This window comes from Carcharhinus amblyrhynchos, chromosome 17 (assembly GCF_965287045.1).
Source record: "Carcharhinus amblyrhynchos chromosome 17, sCarAmb.v2.hapA, whole genome shotgun sequence".
NCBI lineage: Eukaryota > Metazoa > Chordata > Chondrichthyes > Carcharhiniformes > Carcharhinidae > Carcharhinus > Carcharhinus amblyrhynchos.
In genome coordinates, this window is record NC_137340.1 from 45,802,539 (window position 1) to 45,822,525 (window position 19,987).

The 19,987-nt window shown below is 44.1% G+C and overlaps 1 protein-coding gene and 1 non-coding gene across 7 annotated transcripts in view; both read right to left on the reverse strand.

Moving 5' to 3' along the window:
- Positions 1-19,987, reverse strand: part of LOC145354485 (leucine zipper putative tumor suppressor 2 homolog) — a 191,632-nt gene that overhangs the window by 16,332 nt on the left and 155,313 nt on the right. The gene's annotated exons all lie outside the window — the stretch shown is intronic.
- Positions 11,028-11,209, reverse strand: LOC145354600 (U2 spliceosomal RNA). The gene has a single exon (XR_013888873.1). It is a non-coding gene; the product is annotated as a U2 spliceosomal RNA (small nuclear RNA).

The following is a 19,987-nucleotide window of genomic DNA, read 5'->3' on the forward strand; positions in this document are numbered from 1 at the left end:
AGACAGAAATAATTAGTGGAACACAAAAGCTGACAACATGTATATTCCTCAACATTTCAATCAATTGGAAAATAAAGTATCTACAAGCTGCCCTTTCCCCTCTACGATTCACATCAAACCCAAAATGATTTGCTCAACTTAGCACGGCTTCCATAAGTTTTCTACACCTCATAGAACCCATGCTAAGTTGAGCAAATCAATTTCAGTCATATTTACCCCAGTTTCCAATGGACACAACTGCAAGTAGGCCTTAGCCCTGCTCCACCATTGTCTGAGAACCAGCAGGCACGTCAAGTAAGGTGGCCAGGAATGTACAATAAATGCCAGTCTTGCCAGATATCACCTACATCCTGAAGATAGCACTTCTACATTTATCTAAAAAGCACAGTGGAAAATGCCATGTAAAACAGAAAGATCTCAGGTTTCCAGCACAGTTGGGATCAGTGTCCCCAGGATACAGTCAGGAGGGATGAGTACAGTCAGGACTCTAACTTGCAGTTTCTAGCTCGTCATGCTTGTTGGAAAATGTGCATATCCATAAGATATAGGAACAGAATTAGGCCAGTCGGCTCTTCAAGTCTGCTCGTCAATTCAATCACGGCTGATATTTTCTCATCCCCATTCTCCTGCCCTTTCCCCATAACCCCTGATTCCCTTATTTATCGAGAACCTATCTATCTCTGCCTTAAAGACACTCAATGATCTGGCCTCCACAGCCTTCTGCGGCAAAGACTTCCACAGATTCACCACTCTCTGGCTGAAGAAATTCCTCCTCATCTCTGTTTTATCCGATGAAGACGGGACAATATTCAATCCCTCACTCTTTAAACTCAAACATTGCTTGAAAATAGATTGTACTGGTGTGTGGTTCATGGCAGTAAATGAGCATAATTCATCAAACAGATTATAAGGATATTATGTGCAGGTTACTGCGAATTCCGACTGATACAATCCAGTTCTCAGCTCCAGGAAGAACTGAATGGGTTCTACTCCACATTTGGCTGTTCTATACCTGACCTGGAGTACTCAAAGCTGTAAAGTGCTTCATTCCCGAGTGCTGACATCCCTGATCTTGACACATATAAAGAGATACTAGAAAAAACACGCTCTTAAAAAAGCAAAATACATTACAGATAGAGATGGGTAGTTGACTGGTAAATATATCCCTTTCAATGTGACATTTAGTGACATCACACTCATAAATGATGCAAGCAAATTGTACCATCTGTTGTGTAATGCTGACAACTAGCTTTGTGTTATATATTCACATCTCATCAATTAGATGTCATGAGAGATAGTTGAGGTTGAGGTTGGTTGAATGACTGTCTATTTGTTGGCACATTTTGAAGGTGAATTGTTGAGCTACCCAATTATTTACTCCCCCCCCACCCAGCTTAACAGGTGGCACAGTGGTTAGCACTGCTGCCTCACAGTGCCAGGGACCCAAGTTCAATTCTCGATTTGGATCACTGTCTGTGGAGTCTGGACATTCTCCCTGTGTCTGCATGGGTTTCCTCTGGGTGCTCCGGTTTCCTCCCACAATCCTAAAAACATGCTGTTTAGGTGCATTGGCCATGCTGAATTCTCCCTCAGTGTACCAGGAGTGTGGTGACTAGGGGATTTTCACAGCAACTTCATAAGAACATAAGAAATAGGAGCAGGAGTAGGCCATCTAGCCCTTCGAGCCTGCCCCGCCATTCAATAAGATCATGGCTGATCTGAAGCGGATCAGTTCCACTTTCCCGCTTTCTCCCCACAACCCTTAATTCCCTTGTCTATCAGGAATCTATCTACCCGTGACTTAAATATATTCAACGAGATAGCCTCCACCACTTCAATGGGCAGAGAATTCCAGAGATTCACCACCCTTTGAGTGAAGAAGTTCTTCCTCAACTCCATTCTAAACTGCCCCCTCCCCTTATTTTGAGGCTGTGCCCTCTAGTTCTGGTTTCCTTTCTAAGTGGAAAGAATCTCTCAACCTCTACCCTATCTAGCCCCTTCATTATCTTGTAAGTCTCTATAAGATCCCCCCTCAGCCTTCTAAACTTTAATGAGTACAGGCCCAGTCTACTCAATCTCTCCTCATAAGACAACCCCCTCGTCTCCGGTATCAGCCTGGTGAACCTTCTCTGTACTCCCTCCAAGGCCAATATATCATTGCAGTGTGAATGTAAGCCTGCTTGTGATTAATGAATAAATAAATTTTAAACTAAAAAATACAAAGGCAATGAATGAGAAGTAAGTTTCAGGAATTAACTGAAAACTGTTGCTCAGTAGATCTGAGGTCATTTTGCACCATTAAATACCGTGGTGTGAATGTTATCACGCACTGGGGTCAGGAAGCTTGGAGATTGCTGATGTACGCACTGATAATCATTGCTGGCACAAACTAGACTAAATATGAAGCACATCCCCTGACCCACAACCAAAAGAATGTGCAACAGTTTTTAACATAACAGATTCGACTGGTGACCATCTTGAGGCTTTAGTTTTAAGAGGCATCTTCAAAGCAACAACTTGGTTTTTTGCCAAGCTTAAATGGCTTTATTTGGATTCTACTGCAAACCCACAGTTGGATGTATTGTGCTGTACTCAATCTTAGAAAGAAGATGCAAAGCAGGTACAGTTTGCCAAAAGGAGACACACAGGCCGGAATTTTACTGCCCGGCCTGCCACGGGAATTGGAGCTGGTGTGGGGCGGACAATGGGAAAGCCTGTTAACCTCGGAAGGGATTTTATGGTTTCAGAACGAGCGTGGCTGTAAAATCCCCACTCATAAACTGTTCAGAGAAAGAATCCAATTGACAAATTAGAAAAATTCAAAAGGTTGACGTGACATTGCCAATGAGACAAGGGAATGGGCAGGTTATGTTCCCTATTTTTCTCATTCTGGGGAATGTGGACTGTGAAGGCTCGCTATTGTTGACCATCCTGAGGGAGAAGATGCTTGTGATGAGGCGCCATCTTGAACCACTGCAGACTGTGTGGTGAAGATACTCCAAGCAATGTTGTTGGGACTCAGCAACTTCATCGATTTAATAAGCAGGTTAATGCGATCTGACCAAGTTATTAAGACAAGTGAAAGATCAGCAGGATAAGGAACACTTTCCCCCTCCGCTAGAGGAATTCCCATCGACCAGTTTTCCAGAGTGAACTCTTCCTTCAATGGTGCAGCTTACGATAATCCCAGTCGCACCTGCCTCTGCATGAGCCACAAAATAATTCTTTAGTACATGAAGTTTCCAACCATTTTTCATCAGGGCACTCACAATATGAACAGAGAGCAAGCCTCCCTGCCTTTGGTGCGCATTTTGAAGATTGGCCCTGAAACATGAAGGAAGTGATCTTACTGGCCATTCGAACCAAACTCCTGCTACAGCAGGGTCAGATAATTCGACGTCCGGCCAAATCTCCGTTGACCGCAGCGAGATAGAAACATTCTGGCCTAAAAGTTAGAAGTGACACAATTCTAAAAAATATATTCGGGGAAAATAACTTTGCACAGTTACTGTGGGAATATGAGATCTACAAAATCAAAGATGCTGAATCAGTGGAAGTATTTAATAAGAGAGACATTTTCTTAGAAAGTAATGAAATGAAGAAAGGCAGGGAATTATGATTTTAAAATTAAGAGAGATGTCCTAGCAAAGTAGGCCCAACGGGCAAGCTGGCAGCCTAGTTTTGAATGCTCCTACAATATTGTCCCACAGACAATATTGTACACAGACAGTGCTGGCTGATATTACACCTATCAGCAAATGAAAGAGCCAAGAGGGAAATTAACGTCTAGACAACTAACTCAGAGTATGCCTGGCAGTTGAAAGCCAAAAGAATGTGATTATTTGAACCATCTGGGGAATACACTGAATAGGGATAATGTCTTGCAGTGACAGAGCACAAGTCTCAGTTCAGTCTTCCGCCATTGCTAGTCGAGTAGGTTGACAATCCAAAAGTAATCTTAAGTCGCTGCAATACCTTTCACCGGTCAAGGAAGAAAGAGACTTACCTTTATCTTGCCTTTCACAATCTCAGGTTGCATAAAGCACATTTGCTGGAATTCTCCAGTCTCATCCACCCTGCTGCCATGGCGCATGGAGAATTTGGCACTCAGCCAAATCTCCATCCACTGCACCAAGAGCGGAGAATCCCAGCTGCGGGCAAGGTCAGAGAATTCCAGCATTTATAGCTCAGGGCTTTTCTGTTGAAGTTGAGTCACTATTGTAATGTAAGAAATGTGGTAGCCAATTTAAGCACAGCAATGCCTTGTGAAACAGCCATATAATCTTAAGCATTTAATTAAACTCTTCTTCTAAGAAATTTTATTGCCCCTATGACTTCTCTCTTGGGTTGAGCTCCGCAGCATCCTGAAGACTCGCCATTAATCCCTGGAGACTCCCGAGTAATCTTGGAGGGTTGGCAACCCTGGTTTCATTTGACAAGTACCTCAGACCATCTTCATTTACCAAGCATGACACAAGATGTGGAGATGCCAGCGTTGGACTCGGATGGGCACAGTAAGAAGTCTCGCAACACCAGGTTGAAGTCCAACGGGTTTATTTGGAAACACGAGCTTTCAGAGTGTTGCTCCTTCATCAGGTGAGTGGAGGTAGGTTTACAAACACGGCATATATCGACAAAGACACAATTACAAGACTGGAATGTGAAGAATGGTTGGAATGCAAATTTTTACAAGTAATCAAGTCTTTCTACGTACAACCAATGTGCAGGATCTTGGATTCATGTCACACTATTTGTAACCCCCACCATACTGCCTGGGTTTTAAAGTTAAAGTTTCAAGCTTACATTAACACTGCAATGAAGTTACTGTGAAATTCCCCTAGTCGCCACATTCCAGCACCTGTTCGGGTACACGGACAGTTTAGCATAGTCAATGCACCTAACCAGCACGTTTTTCGGACTGACAGTAAACCAAAGCACTCGGAGGAAAGCACGCAGGCGCAGGGAGAACATGTAAACTCCACACAGACAGTGACCCAAACCCAGAATTGAACCCGGATCCCTGGCATTGAGAGGCAGCAGTGCTAACCACTGTGCCACTTGCAAAATTCTACTAACTATCCTGGCTTGAGACAACTCACGTTTCTGTAACCTATGATTATCCCTCTCACCATGCACACTGTTTGTACTTGTAAAGGCATGATTACCTGTAAAGACTTGCATTCTAACCATTCTTCACATTCCAATTTGTAATTATCTTGCAATTATGTCTCTGTCTATATATGCCACGTTTGTGAACTAACCTCCAGTCACCTGATGAAGGAGCTGTGTTCTGAAAACTCGTGATTCCAAATAAACCTGTTGGAATTTAACCTGGTGTTACGAGACTTCTGACAATGACGCAAGATGGCAGAGGTTACCGAATTAACTGAGGCCCTTCATCAGACATAAATCAGAGGGACGGTGCTATTATCTTCATAAGGAGAAGGGTGCAATGAGGCAAATAATGGCATTACAAACCCAACAATCCCATCTGGTGCCAGAAATTTTTATTCTTAAAAATCAGGATTTTCATTGCATCGGTGCAGTGAGCTCCAAGGTATAAAGGATTCCTGCACCATTCCCAATCAAGCTGCATCACCTCTTTAGCAGAAAACGGTTACCAATCAAGAGGTGTATTGATTTTACACCCCCCCCCCCCCCCACCCCATCCCTACCTCTTCAATTCTCACGTGTTTAAATTAAAACAACAGTCTGGAAGAAAGTCATTTACTTGCAATATATTCCTTAATCCACTTGTTTAAAATCTTGCAGCGTAAAATGGCCTCTTGAAGCACTTGGTGCTGAGCCCAGGAAATCAGCGACTGAACTGAATTTGTTGCGGCAGAGAGGCGGGGGCAGCATCCTCTATCCCCATGCCAAGATGTATTGGGTTGCCTGGAGGGCATCAAATACAGCTCAGTCATACATGATTAATCGAACACCTGTAAGGGAGCACATGCCTGACTCCCCATCGAGTTAACTGGATGGAAAATCAGATGGGGAAAGCCTTCACTCCTAGTTTCCCTCTCTTCAGTAATCAGCCATGCTCAGGTGCAGAGAAAGAAACATCTCGCCCTGTGTTATTATACATTGGGAGACATTACACTCAAGTGTTAAATAATTCATTTGTTGACTCGAAACCTGCCAGCGAAATGGCGATGATCGGCTGCTCTGATTTCAATGCTTCTTCAGGCAAACTAATAAGCAAGAATCCAATGCGATTGACATCACTTGGCCTCACAATCATGCCTCCAGCCCGTTCAGCTCCATAATGAATTGATATATCGTTCCATTACTCGGATAACGCTTTTCAAAGTAACTGGCTTGTCGAAACCAGAGATAATAGGCTACAATCCAAAAGTCAGGTTTACAAAGTGGTTCTAAGTTCCTTCACTAAGGGGAGACTGTTTGTATGGCAATTGCTCTCTCCACTACAGAGATGCTGCGACCCTTAGCATCAGGGGTCAGAACTTCATTATAACTATTAGAAAACCACACATGAGACAACCTGACAAGAGAATCACAAGAAAGCATGGAACTAGAACAAGACATTTGACTCCCTGCACTCCCCTTCCCCTCCCTCACCCTTCACATTATCATGTCTTTCATTCCACACATTTAATATGTGTTCAGAAGAATGAGGGGAGATCTTATAGAAACGTGTAAGATTATGAAGGGAATAGATAAGGTAGAAGCAGGGAAGTTGTTTCCACTGGCAGGTTAATCTAGAACTAGGGGGCATGGCCTCAAAATAAGGGGAAGCTGATTTAGAACTGAGTTGAAGAGGAACTTCTTCACCCAAAGGGTTGTGAATCTGTGGAATTCCCTGCCCAGTGAAACAGTTGAGGCTACCTCATTGAATGTTTTTAAGGCAAGGAAAGATAATTCCTTTGCTGTTCAAAAACTTAAGGGTTATGGTGAGCAGTCGGGCAAGTGGAGCTGAGTCCACAAAAAGATCAGCCTTGGTCTTATTGAATGATGGAGCAGGCTCAAGGGGCCAGGATGGCCTACTCCTGCTCCTAGCTCTTATGTTATATCGGGAGGGAAAGTTCTGCATAAGTATCCGGCTGAATCTCAAGTATAAATGTGCATAAGTTGTTGTCGATGGCTGAACAGGTTGAAAGAGCAAATAATAAAGTTTTAAGTTTATTTGTTACTATCAGAAATAGGCTTACGTTAACACTGTAATGAAGTTACTCTGAAAATCCCCTAGCCGCTGCACTCTGGTACCTATTCAGGTACACTGAGGAAGAATTTAACATGACCAATGCACCTAACCAGCACATCTTTTGGACTGTGGGAGGAAACCAGAGTACCCTGAGGAAACCCATAAAGACACAGGGAGAACGTGCAGACTCTGCACAGACAGTGAGCCAAGCCAGGAATCAAACCCAAGTCCCTGGCGCTGTGAGCCAGCAGTGCTAGCCACCGTGCCACCATGCAAGCATAAAGTATCTAAGGTTTTACGTATAGGGACACAGAGAACAAGAGCAGGGAGGTTATGTTGAACTTGTAGAAAACACAAGTTCGGTCTCAATTGGAGTACTGTGCCCTGTTCTGGCTGCCACACTTTAGCAAGGATAGGGAGGCTTGGCGAGAATGCAGAGTTTCAAGAGCATGGTTGTAGGCATAAGGAAATTTGTTACATGGATAGACTGGAGAAATTGGGGCTTGGAGAAGAGAAGGTTGAGAGGGCAATTTATAAGAGGTATATAAAAATCAGGAGGGGTTTGGGGGGAGTAGATAGGAAGAAACTTTGCACTGGAAACAATTGACCTTTATGTCCACTTGTTCAGTATTCCCAAACAGAAGGAAGAATTGCTGCTTATGTTCTTGCTCTTTGAACTATTTTAGATTATTCAGCAGAACTGCCATCCTACGGATCAGATCAATGATGTTGCTGGAGTCAAAATCCTGGGACTCCTGACCCATCATCACCCAATGTTCTGCCCCGGTAGCTCCCCACCACATTCTCAATGGCACCGATTGATGATCAGTAACTTCTGGCCTACTCAGCAACACCCCAGATCAAATCCTAAAGATACCCACAGCTACCACCCTCCCTCCACTGAGCAAACTACTAAGCTGGCCAGCCCATTGTGTTTGCTTAATTACAGTCAGGGTTTGTTCTATATTTTATTTGATCTCTGGCCTGCTTCTGCACTGTAGGATTCTATGATTATTTTAGCAAGCCATCTTTCACGACCAGGAAATAAAAGCGAAAATGTACGCTGTTAGCTTGAATATACTTTCTTTTTAAATAAAAGTAATTCCCAGTCACGACGTACTCCTACCAGACCCAACGTGAGAAGGTCAAAGGCTATCATTTCTACTCAAAGACTTTCCCAATGCTTCTCGACACAAGCATGATATGATACTTGAGACTAAGTCTCACAGCTATGATGTTCTGCAGCCTAGGATTTGGCAGCAATACTTTTACTCGATTTTAGGAGTAATGCGAGAACGATGTGGCCTCCACTTAATGCCTTTCCATGACAACCCGACTGAATAATGGGATCCTAAACCCACGTGGGAGGGAATCCTGATTAATCCCTTTAAAAGGCAGGCTTTTAATTAACCCCTAATTCACCATGGTTGAGTCTTCTTGCCTGTAGCTCATTCCTGACTGAGGAACCAAAGGAAAGTGCTAAAATTGACCTGGTTTTGCCTGATTGTGTCAATTATGCAACTACAGCAATCTTTGGATTTTTGCCATTCAATTCGCTGAAAACAGAAATTGTTTTAGGCATTCAAACCAATTATTTATTTAAGTAGAAGGTGAAACTCAGAAAAATAAGAGTCTTCACATAATCATAGAATCTACATGCGGAAGGAGGCCATTTTGGCCCACTGAGCCTGCACCGACAACAATTCCATCCAGGTACTGTTCCCGTAACCCCACAATATATACCCTCCTAATCTCCCTGACACTAAAAGACAATTGAACATGGCCAATCAACCTAACTTGCACATCTTTGGACTGTGAAAGGAAACGGGAACACCCAGGTGAAACCCATGCAGACACAGGGAGAATGTGCAAACTCCACACAGACAGTGACCCGAGGCCGGAACTGAGCCCTTCTCCCTGCTGTGAGGCAACAGTGCCAACCGCTGTGCCACTGTGCCGCCCTGTTTTGGAACATTCATACATAGGTATTTAATACAATAATGAAAATCCGTCTCCGTGCTATTTTAGCACAAGCGTTGGCTTAAAGTAACTGGGTTAAATCCTCTGTTAAGATTGTGATTTGGAATGTCAACTTACATTCAGTGTTCATTTGCATAAATCCCACACTGAGAAGAATAAATTACACTGTTCAGAGAAAAAAAACTACAGTGAAATATAAACTATTACCAGCGTTACCATCACTATATGCCCTACCATCAGCAGCCTGAGTGTTACCACTGACCAGAAACTGAACTCGCCATTTAAATGCTATGGCTACCAGAGCAGGTCAGAGGCTAGGAATCCTATGGCGAGCAACTCAATTCCTGACATCCCAATGCCTGTCCACCATATACAAGGCACAAGTCAGGAGTGTGATGGAACACTCTCCACTTGTTTGGTTGAGTCCAGCTCCAACAACACACAAGGAGGTCGTCACCATCCAGGATTAAGAAGCCCACTTGATTACTACCCTTTCCACCACTGATGAGCAGTGGCAGCAGTGTGTACCATCTGAAGATACACTACAGGAGCTCCAAGATTCCTTAGACAACACCTTCCAAACCCACAACCACTGCCATCTAGAAGGACAAAAGGAGCAGTCAGCTGGTAACACCACCATCTGGAGGTTTCTCTCCTAATCACTCATCATCCTGACTTGGAAATCTATTGTTGTTCCTTCACTGTCGCCAGGTCAAAATCCTGGAACTCCCTCCCTAACAGCACTGAGGGTGTAGCTACACTTCAGGGACTGCAGCGGTTCAAGAAAGCAACTCACCTTCTCAAGGGCAACTAGGGATAGGGCAATAAATGCTGGTCTAGCCAGCAGCACCCATATCCTATAAATGAATTAAAAAATTAAAGAGGTATCAATGACCAGGGGCCATAATAGAGGGTAAGGGGCAGGAGGTTTTGAGGGGGACGTAAGGAGAAACTTTTTCACTCAGAAGGTGATGCAAATCTGGAACACTCTGCCTGCAAGGGTGGTGGAGGCAAAAACCCTCATAACATTTGAGAAATACTTAGGGTGGCATGTGGCACAATGGTTAGCGCTGCTGTCTCACAGCGCCACGGAGCCAAGTTCAATTCCAGCCTCAGGTCACTGTCTGTGTGGAGTTTGCATTTTCCCCCCGTCACTGCGTGGCTTTCCTCCAGGTGCTCCGGTTTCCTCCCACACTCCAAAGATGTGCTGGTTAGGTGGATTGGCGATGCTACTTTGGGGGATTAGCAGGGGGTTATGTGGATAGGGCCTATGTGGGATTGTGGTCGGTGCAGACTCAAAGGGCCAAAGGGCTTCCTTCTGCACTGTAGAGATTCTATGATTCTACATGCACTTGCAATGCCAAGGTATACAAGGGAATAGACCAAGTATTAGAAAAGGGGATTAGAATAGTTGGGTGGTTTGTCTTTGACTGGTGCAGACAAGATGGGCCTCAGTGATTCTATAAGACTGAAGAATCATTTTTCCTCAGAATTCAGTCTTCAGAAAGCAGCCATAAGGTTACCTTCACTGGGGGGCTTCAGGGATTGAAAGGTTCCTTTGTACCTTGGGGACCAGAGCTGATAAGCTAACCGTGAGAGAACAGGAGGATGTTTCCGTGGAGCATTAAAACATCATCCATTGACTGGATGGGCCAAATAGCCTGTTTCTATGCTCTATTTTCCAAAAAATGCTATAAGGTGTGTTGATACAGAGGTAAAAGGAGACAGCAGAACAAGAGTGCATGTCGACATCTTTGATAGAAAATTTTTCTTTGAATTGGACTTTGATTGGATTGAATTGGATATAAAGTCTCAACAAGTGAGACATTCCAGGTCCAAGCTGACAGAACAGGCCAGCCTCTTCCTGTCTACATGATGCAAGCTGATTGGAGCAGACACTGCACCTCCTCCAAGGCTTGATCTCATTTGCATCTTAGCCAAAAGACCAAGATGTTGCTTTAAAAATTGCTTCAAATGAAGCCTCAGTGTAACTTCATGACTTCAATCAAGTGCAGGACAGTAGAACTACACTTGATCTTAGCCAAAAGGCCAAGAAGTGATATCTTTCTATGTCTTTGCTATAAAATTGCATTTTAAAATGTTAACTTGAGGAGGTTAGCAGTAGTATCGTAATGAAAACCACTCCTTGTATCTGGGTAGCTTTATTACTGTAATATCAGTGTTTGCTTCACAATGTGTGTGTCACAAAACAAAAATGGATAAAAGGGCTTTTATTTACATAGCACTGTGCATGACCAAGGGACATTCCATAGTGCTTGCCTTATAACCTATGAAGTGTAGTCACTGTTGTAACATAGGAAATGCAGCAGCCAATTTGCACAGAGCAAGCTCCCACAAGCTGCAATGTGATAACAGCCAGATAATCTGTTCTTGGATGTTGATTGAGGGGTAAACATTGGCAGGGACACCTCCCTAATTTTCCTTACAATAGTATCATAGGACCTTTTACATCCATATGGGAGAGCAGAAGTTTATCAGCTCACAAAAGAGGCACCTCCAATATTGCAGCCGTGATCTTAACGCTATAGTCCCTGGAATGTGGGGGGAGAGTTTCGGGAAGAGCAAGACCATAAAATCCCACCCAGAGCGAGAGACTCAACCGCAAACAACCTAGCGTTTTGAGATCAGTGCCCTTCAAATTGACCGGGATAAAAGACCACTAATGCAAAATTAGTCAGCGTTGGGGCTTTTGTGGCTCAGTGAGGCCTACATGAATCTTTTCTAATTAAGGCTGCTTGGCAAACTGCCCAACACAGGCCATTAAAGGTTTGCGGTAATTCAGAGGGTAGTTCTGAACTCTCACAATAATGCATGCAGGTTTTATTAGGCTATTAGGCTTTTAATGGTGACTAATCCCCTACAGATTCAAATCTTTATGTGCTACTTAAAAATTAAGTTGTTGCTGCTCACTTTACCCTGATGACATAGTTTAAGCAAACTGGCTCGAATTTAGATCTGGGAGAAAGAATAAAATGTGTCCCCCTCCCCTTATCTCTTCCTCTTAGGCTGTGGGAAGATTGGGCAGAATCTTACCGGCACATCTGCCCGGGGTTTGTACAATCCCCCCTTAGGCCAAAGGAGAATGCCGTTCTCCGAGCCTCGCCCTTCCCCAGGAATCGGGCCAGGCGTGCCGATAAAATTCAGGCCAACATCAGGCTCCAGTCACTTCTCTGCAATTCTTACTCCAGAGGACTTGTTACAATTTCAACAAAAAGTGAGTTACTATTCAAATTCTCAACCCTCACATTGCAATGGTATATGTCCTCTCTACTGCCTGATAGCTGATATTTTAAATCTTTTATGGGGTTTTAATTATGATCAGCGGGTGGGCATTAACCAGGGATTCAGTGGCGTGTCTTGATATTGGAAAAGGCTGAAACCGGCTTACACGTGACTCCAGACCCACAGCAATGTCACGGACTGAAACGTCCTCAAGGATTGGGGTGGCACGGTGGCACAATGGTTAGCACTGCTGTCTCGCAGCTCCAGGGACCCAGGTTCAATTCCCGGCTTGGGTCACTGTCTGCGTGGAATTTGCACTTTCTCTGGGTGCTCTGGTTTCCCCCAAAGATGTGCAGGTTAGTTTGATTGGATATGCTAAATTAACCCTTAGCGTCCCGGATGTGATAGTTACCCTGCGAATGCCTCTAACCTAAGTGGGGATAGGGCCAGGATGGGATTGTTATCAGTGCAGACTCAATGGGCCGAATGGACTCCTTCCGCATTGTAGGGTTTCTATGGATGGGCAATAAATGTTGGCCCAGCCAGCGACCCTCACATCTCATGTATGAATGAAAGAAAAATGAACAGATCAGCGATGATCTTATTTGAATGATGGGCCAGACTCAAGGGGCCAATTAGTTGGTTTCTTACAATGGTAAATGCCTCGCTTTCTCATCTTTGCATTCAGCTACGTCAGGGGTCACCCAACCGGCATTAAGACACTCTGGCACAGTTACTGTGAGCCAAAAGTTTACCAGGCAATCACAGAGATCGGCTGAGAGAAAAATCTGATCTTGCAGCAAGTTATCATGATCTCAAATAGATAGACGCATGTAAGGGTATTGAGACAGATTGAATAATAACTTCGAAAAAGGAACTGGATAAACACTTGAAAGGAAATTTGCAAGCCTATGGGGAAAGAGCAAGGAAGGGGAACTCTTTTAAAAACCTAGCACAGATTTGATGGACGGAATGGCCACTTCTGCACCATTTCTAAGATTTTGCCTCATCTGCCAGCTGATTTTTGTACATCTGGACTTGACGACTTATTAAACAAAGAATTCTCTACATAACAGAAGGAGGCCATTTGGCCCATCGAGCCTGTACTGACCACATTCCACCCAGGCTCTATTTCCGTAACCCCACACATTTACCCTGCTAATCCCTCTGATACTAGGGTCAATTTAGCATTGTCAATCAACCTAACCTGCACATCTCTGGATAAGATAAGATACCTACGTGTCCAGCACCTGTATTCTATTTCAGAAAGCTGAAGGATACAACTGCAGCCAATCATCACACAGTTTTATTTACAGAAATACGTGCTAGAAGTGTGCACTTCCTAACCCCAAAGACGCCAGTTTCAGTCTGTTCCTATAGAGGAGCACAGATGAATCTCCAGTTAACACCAACTGATTATAATAAAATACTCAATTATTCTACAATTGGAAATTGGAAAAGGGGTTAAGGGGAATTCATCAAGACTTGCAGGGCTGGCGATTATGAAGTTTGAGGCCCAGTTCAATGGGAAGTCAAGCAAGTCTGAAAGTTCAGCACTCAGCACTGATGAGAGCCGAGTGGAGCCCAGCAAAATTCTTTGCTTTGTTGTGTTTGGGTGGAGAGGAATGGGGGGAGAGCACGGGTGAGTGTGGGAATGGGGGGTGGTGTGAAGCTTAACTCAAAACCTATAGTAATACTCTAATGAGAAGGATTGCAAAGCTAAGGTCAATCCTCGCTTGCAACACCGGACGCCAACAGACATTCCCAAGAAAGTTTAATTAAGGGAATTGGTGAGCACCCAAGCAGAGATTAAGTGCTTTGTAAGGGACGTACCAGGATCCATTGATCAGCCAGAAGCAATCCGCTGCCCCTGGTCAAAAAGAGAGATTAGCTTTTGGATTTTTGCTGCAAGTGGTTTGCAATTGCACCATCGCAGGAGTATCCACTCTATTCAATACACGATAAGTAACTTGAGACACGGCTATAATTAGTTTCATCTTACTATACCATTATGCTTTCCCCATCTTGTTAATTTGTATTCCTGTCACTTCTCCTGATAGCTCTTACCTCCGTGGCCTTGCCAACTCCTAGCTGAATGTATCCTTTAGGCTAATCACAAATACTTTGGCTTCCAACTTCTTTAACTGGCCAAACAGCTAGCCCAAGCCAAAAGAAAAATGGTGCTGAAGCCAGGCAACTTCCTGTGAGCTGTGCCCCTAATTCCATCTTTTACTCCTGTTCTATGCTCTTCTAAACTTTCTAATAATGCTCTTTCCAATCACACATTAAGCTGATCTTTCTCTTCACTCTATCCGTGACTGCAACACAACATCCTGCACCCTCTCCTTTCCTCCTCCCCTTTGTACTCTCTGAATGGTATGTTTGTGTCTGTAGAGCTTGCAAGAAACAATAATTTTCACTGTGTTCCAATGCATGTGACAGTAAGAAATCAAAATCTCCAACAGTTTGCTCAATATAAGCTTTCAAAGGAGCACAGTGTTGGATTCTAGTCAGTGATCAGAGTGTCCACCCCGCAGCAATATTCCTTCAGGAGCAGCCTTAATCATTTCAGAATGGATGTCTAACCCCATCAGGGAAGCTCCGCCCTGGAGCGCTACTGGCCAATCTGATTGGTTGGCAGCTCTGTAGTCCCAGCAGCGCCAGGGTGGCCACTGCCACGACCACAGGCAGTCCCTGAAGAAGGGGTGATGGGAGGCCAAATTTTGAGACCAGACTTCAAGGCAGACCCAGTGAAGAGAGGGCAGGAAGAGTGGGTGTAAGGAGGATGGAGGGTTGGGGAGCAGGGTTTGAGGGGACAGGGAAGAAGATGGGAAGGGATTAAGGGTAGGGGCAGGGGATGCATCCAATGCATATGGGGGCACCACATAGCCCCCATCCCAAAAGGAGGCCCCCATTAGCAACCTGCGCAGTGAAAGCGGCTGGGCTACATCCATGTTCCCATGATCCACATCAAATTGCAGTAGAGGCAGGATAAGGCCATTTGTTAGCCATTTAAGGGCCTCAGTAGGCCAAAGGACAGGTGAGCGGCCTGACACCTTCCCCTCCCAACCTAGTATGAAAAAAATGCTGGGGTGGGTGGAAAGGCCAACTGCTTTATTTTACGAGACCTCTTCCTTTTCCGTTTCCAAATGCGCCAGTTGGGGGGGCTGTAAAATTCAGCCCACAGTTTCTTCAGTATCCCAGTGACTTTTCTCCTGGGCTTTACTCGTGATAGTGTCCTGGAGATTAATATTTAAGTTCTGGGCAGTCTAGGCCAATCCTGGAGCACTGGCAGCCCTATTCTTTCACTGTGATTATCCTCACCTCCCTCAATCTCCCCTTCCACTTCATGGGGAGCCGATGGCCTAATGGTTTTATCGCTAGACTATTAATCCAGAAACTCAGCTAACGTTCTGAGGACCCGTGTTCGAATCCCACCATGGCAGATGGTGGAATTTGAATTCAATAGAAAAATCTGAAATTAAGAATCTATTGATGACCATGAAACCATTGTCAATGGGTGAAAAAACCCATCTAGTTCACTTTAGGGAAGGAAATCTGCCTTCCTTACCTGGTCAGGCCTCCATCTGACTCCAGAGTCACAGCAATGTGGTTGATTCTTAACTACCCTGCAAGGGCAACTAAGGATGGGCAATTAACGCGACGCTCATCCTCACGAATGAATTAAAAAAAACTTAACATGACGTTTAAATCTAAACTTGGTAGTTCCCAATGGTTCCTCCACATTTAAGCACACTTTCATTCCTATTAGTCATTCCCTGCACTATTGGGCCTTCATTCAGTTTTTTCAAAGGGAAGTGGGCTCAGAATGAGCAAACTGGCCAAGTGTTGGGATACCTTCCTTCTACTATTGGGCTAAAGTTGAGGTCAATGCAACAAAAAAGAAAACTGTGCAAGGTAATCGTAACTTTACATGTTGTCCAGAATCCTCCCACAACTAATCATATATGATCCGTTACTTTTGCTGCGTAGCCACTATTATGAAAGAAAACACAGAAAATCCATACATTTCTGTGCATGGCAAGATCCCACAAACAACACTGACGTGCATGACCAGTTAATCGGCTTGTTTTGAAAGGGAGCAATGATACTCGGGATACCAGAGGGACTATTGCCAAGGTGTAACCCAGTGGTTCACACTGCAGCCTCACAGCGTCAGGGATCCGGGTTCAATTCTGGATTGGGTGACTGTGTGAAGTTTGCACATTCTCCCTATGTCTGTGTGGGTTTCCTTTGGATATTCCAGTTTCCTCCCACAGTACAAAGATGTGTAAGTTAGGCGGATTGGCCATGGTAAATTGTCCCTTATTTTCCAATGGTGTGTAGGTTAGGTGGATTGGCCATGGTAAATTGTCCCTTAGCGTTCCAAGATGTGTAGGTTAGGGGATTTAGAGGCTAAATACATGGGGTTACGGGGAAGGGCCTGGGTGGGATGCTCCGCCTGAGAGTTGGTGCGGATGCAATGGGCCGAATGGCCTCCCTCTGCACTGTAGGGATTCTACCTCTTTTGAGGGCAGGATCAAAACGTTCTGATAAAAAGGTCACTGACTGAAGCATTAACCCCTTCACTCACTCCACTGACGCTGCCTGAACTGCTGGAGCATTTTCTGTTTTTCATTCCGGATATCATTTTAATGTTCCTCACCTCATTCTATGATCGAACTCTCAAGTGCCATTTAATTTTCAAAATCACAAAATAAAGAAAGTGGTTTTGGGGAAGAGCTGAACAACAGGACTGCATTCTCATCAGAGAAACGACCTTCGGGAGTGGAGGGAAACACAGAGTGAACAATAATAAAACGGTTGTTATTCTGCAATCTGCATGAAGGCGAGCTGGGCTGTAAATTTGGAATGTGAGCACCCCCTCACTGGATCTGTGTTTGCTTTTTGTTCTCCTCTGTGTAGAGATGAGCCTGACATTTTCAAAGGATTGGGTACAACCTGTGCTGTTGAGGGAATTAAGTGGCGTGAATGCAGCAAAAGCAATTTCCAGCTCAAGTCTGTGGGACTCAAAGGATGGGATTTGTACCAGTGAGTGCTGGGAACAATGCCAAGGCTAGGGGGTCAGCGGGGGTCACTGGGGGTCAGCACCTTTCCCTGTAAAAGGAGGAGGAGGTAGGCGGGGGGGGGGGGGGTGTGTGTGTGTGTGTGTGTGTGTGTGTGTGTGTGTGTGAGTGAGAGAGAGAGAGGAATGGGTGGATTAATAGGAACATCCAAAGTCAGCTTTAGCTTGTGAGCGCCTCTCATCAAATTGCTGTTGCTTTGAAGCTGGCTGCAGAGATGTGACAAACAGGAGCCCAGAACATGAAAGTAGAAAAGACTCAAGTTCATCTATAATGAGCTCAGCAGGAGAAGGTTTCACTGATCTCTCTAAGCATCACGCTTTCTCATTTCGCAACGGAGAGAAAAAACGTCCAGTGTTGCGAATCATTCCACAATCTGCAGGTAAGGGAAAAATCGTCAGAACAGGAGTCAGCTATTCAGCCCCTCAAGCCTGTTCCCTGATTCAATCAGGTCATGGCTATTTTGTACCTCAAATCCACTTACCCACTTTCGATCCATATCCTGTACTCTCTTCATTAACAAAAAATCAATCAAAGCACTAAGTGCTTCCTGATCTCACTCGTAAAGAACTCAGCTCCAGTTGTAAGACTTTTGTTATGGATTATCCAACCAATGGAAGTAATTTATAGAATCATACAATATTGCTGAAAAAGAGAAAGTTGGGTTGCTGAAGGTTTTCATCCTGCACTCATTGGGACAAATGCAGGAATGCTAAATTTCAAATTATCGCAGCAATTTATACCAGAGGAGAAAAGGGCACTGATTGGTTGGCAAATTGACTCCGATACACCAAGGTGTAAGCATGGAGAAAGCAATGGGAAACAGACTGCCCAAATTCCTGGGTAATTCAGAGAAGATGAACATATTCCTTTTGTTTGCAAAGGATGGGTGGGAATTTGTTTAAGGTTCTAACAGGCATAACTGAGCCACGTTCTGAACTTGACTGATTATCTTAAATTGATAGTGAGTACACTCAGGATTGTTCAATAAGTGCTGCCCAATCACAGCATCACATCTGACAGTAGATGTTTTATTTTGGGTTTTACACGTGTGGGCTGGTTAAGTACGATCTGTACTCTATCACCAACAATGGAAGGAGCAGGCTGTTTGATTCAATCCGTCAGTCCCTGGGATGTATGGCCTGTGTAACTAGTATCTGAAATTCATACATATTTCTCAATCATGTGGTAGACTGAAGGTCTTTGTGAACCAATGGCAACATCCTCTTAGTGGAAAAGACCATTCACATTGCCACTGTATAGAAACAGCGTGGAACATCTTTAAAACCCATTGTTCACATTTTTGAGATACTTTGCCTTTCCAATACGATTTGAGGTCGATGGGCACTTTCAGTCCAAAAGTGTCAGCCTTTGACCCATTGGTGGGTTTGTGCACAACAATTTCATCAGGATAGCCACTGGCCTGCAGGGTAACTTTATCACACACTGGGGGAATTTTCACGTTGCGCCTGCCAGGGGAATCATAGCTGGAGACCATGCAAAAGTCCGTTGATGTTGGGATATTTTGATTTTGGGGCAAAGGTAGCCAGAAAATCTTGCCCTTTATTTCAACATCAAGCTTGCAAGACGAATGAATGTCTAAACGCTCTATTTACAAGGTTGCAAATCAGACCAATCTTACAGTGCATGGAGTTACATGAATCCCAATGTGTTTATTGACTGGCGAAGGTGGGTATATGGTAGAAAGTAGTGGAAAATCAACTTTTCAACTGGCACATTGAGGAAACAGAGTGTGTTCCATCTCAAAAGTGAATTAATCAGTCCCCCTTTTCAGTAGCATGAATTCTTGTGAGCATTTGAAATTTGGCATTTTTGCATTTGTCCTGATGAGTGCAAGCCAAAAAGCTTCAGCAACATGTCTCTCCCAGCAATATCAAATTCTGCACTACCAGTGACAATCACCATAGAACTATAAAAGACATAAGAGCAGAATTAGGCCATTCGGCCCATCGAGTCTGCTCCTCCATTCAATCATGGCTGATATCTTTCTCATCCCTATTCTCCTGCCTTTTCCCCATAACCCCTGATCCCTTTATTAATCAAGAGCCTATCTATCTCTGTCTTAAAGACATTCAATAACTCTTCTGTGACAAAGAGTTCTACAGATTCACCACTCTCTGGCTGAAGAAATTCCTCCTCATCTCTGTTTTAAAGGATTGTCTCTTTAGCCTGAGGTTTTGCCCTCTGGTTCTAGTTTTTCCGACTAGCGGAAACATCCTCTCCATGTCCACTCTATCCAGGCCTTGCAGCATCCTGTAAGTTTTGATAAAATCCCCCCTCATCCTTCTAAACACCAACGAGTACAGACCCAGAGTCCTCAACCGTCCCTCATATGATATTCAGGGGTCATTCTTCTCACAGAATAGTACAGCTTATAATGAGGGCACTCAGCCCAATGAGTCTGCTTTGGTTCTTCCCCATATCTCTGCAAGTTTTTCTCTTTCATGGATTTTTCCAATTCATTTCAAAAACTACTATTGAGTTTGTGTCT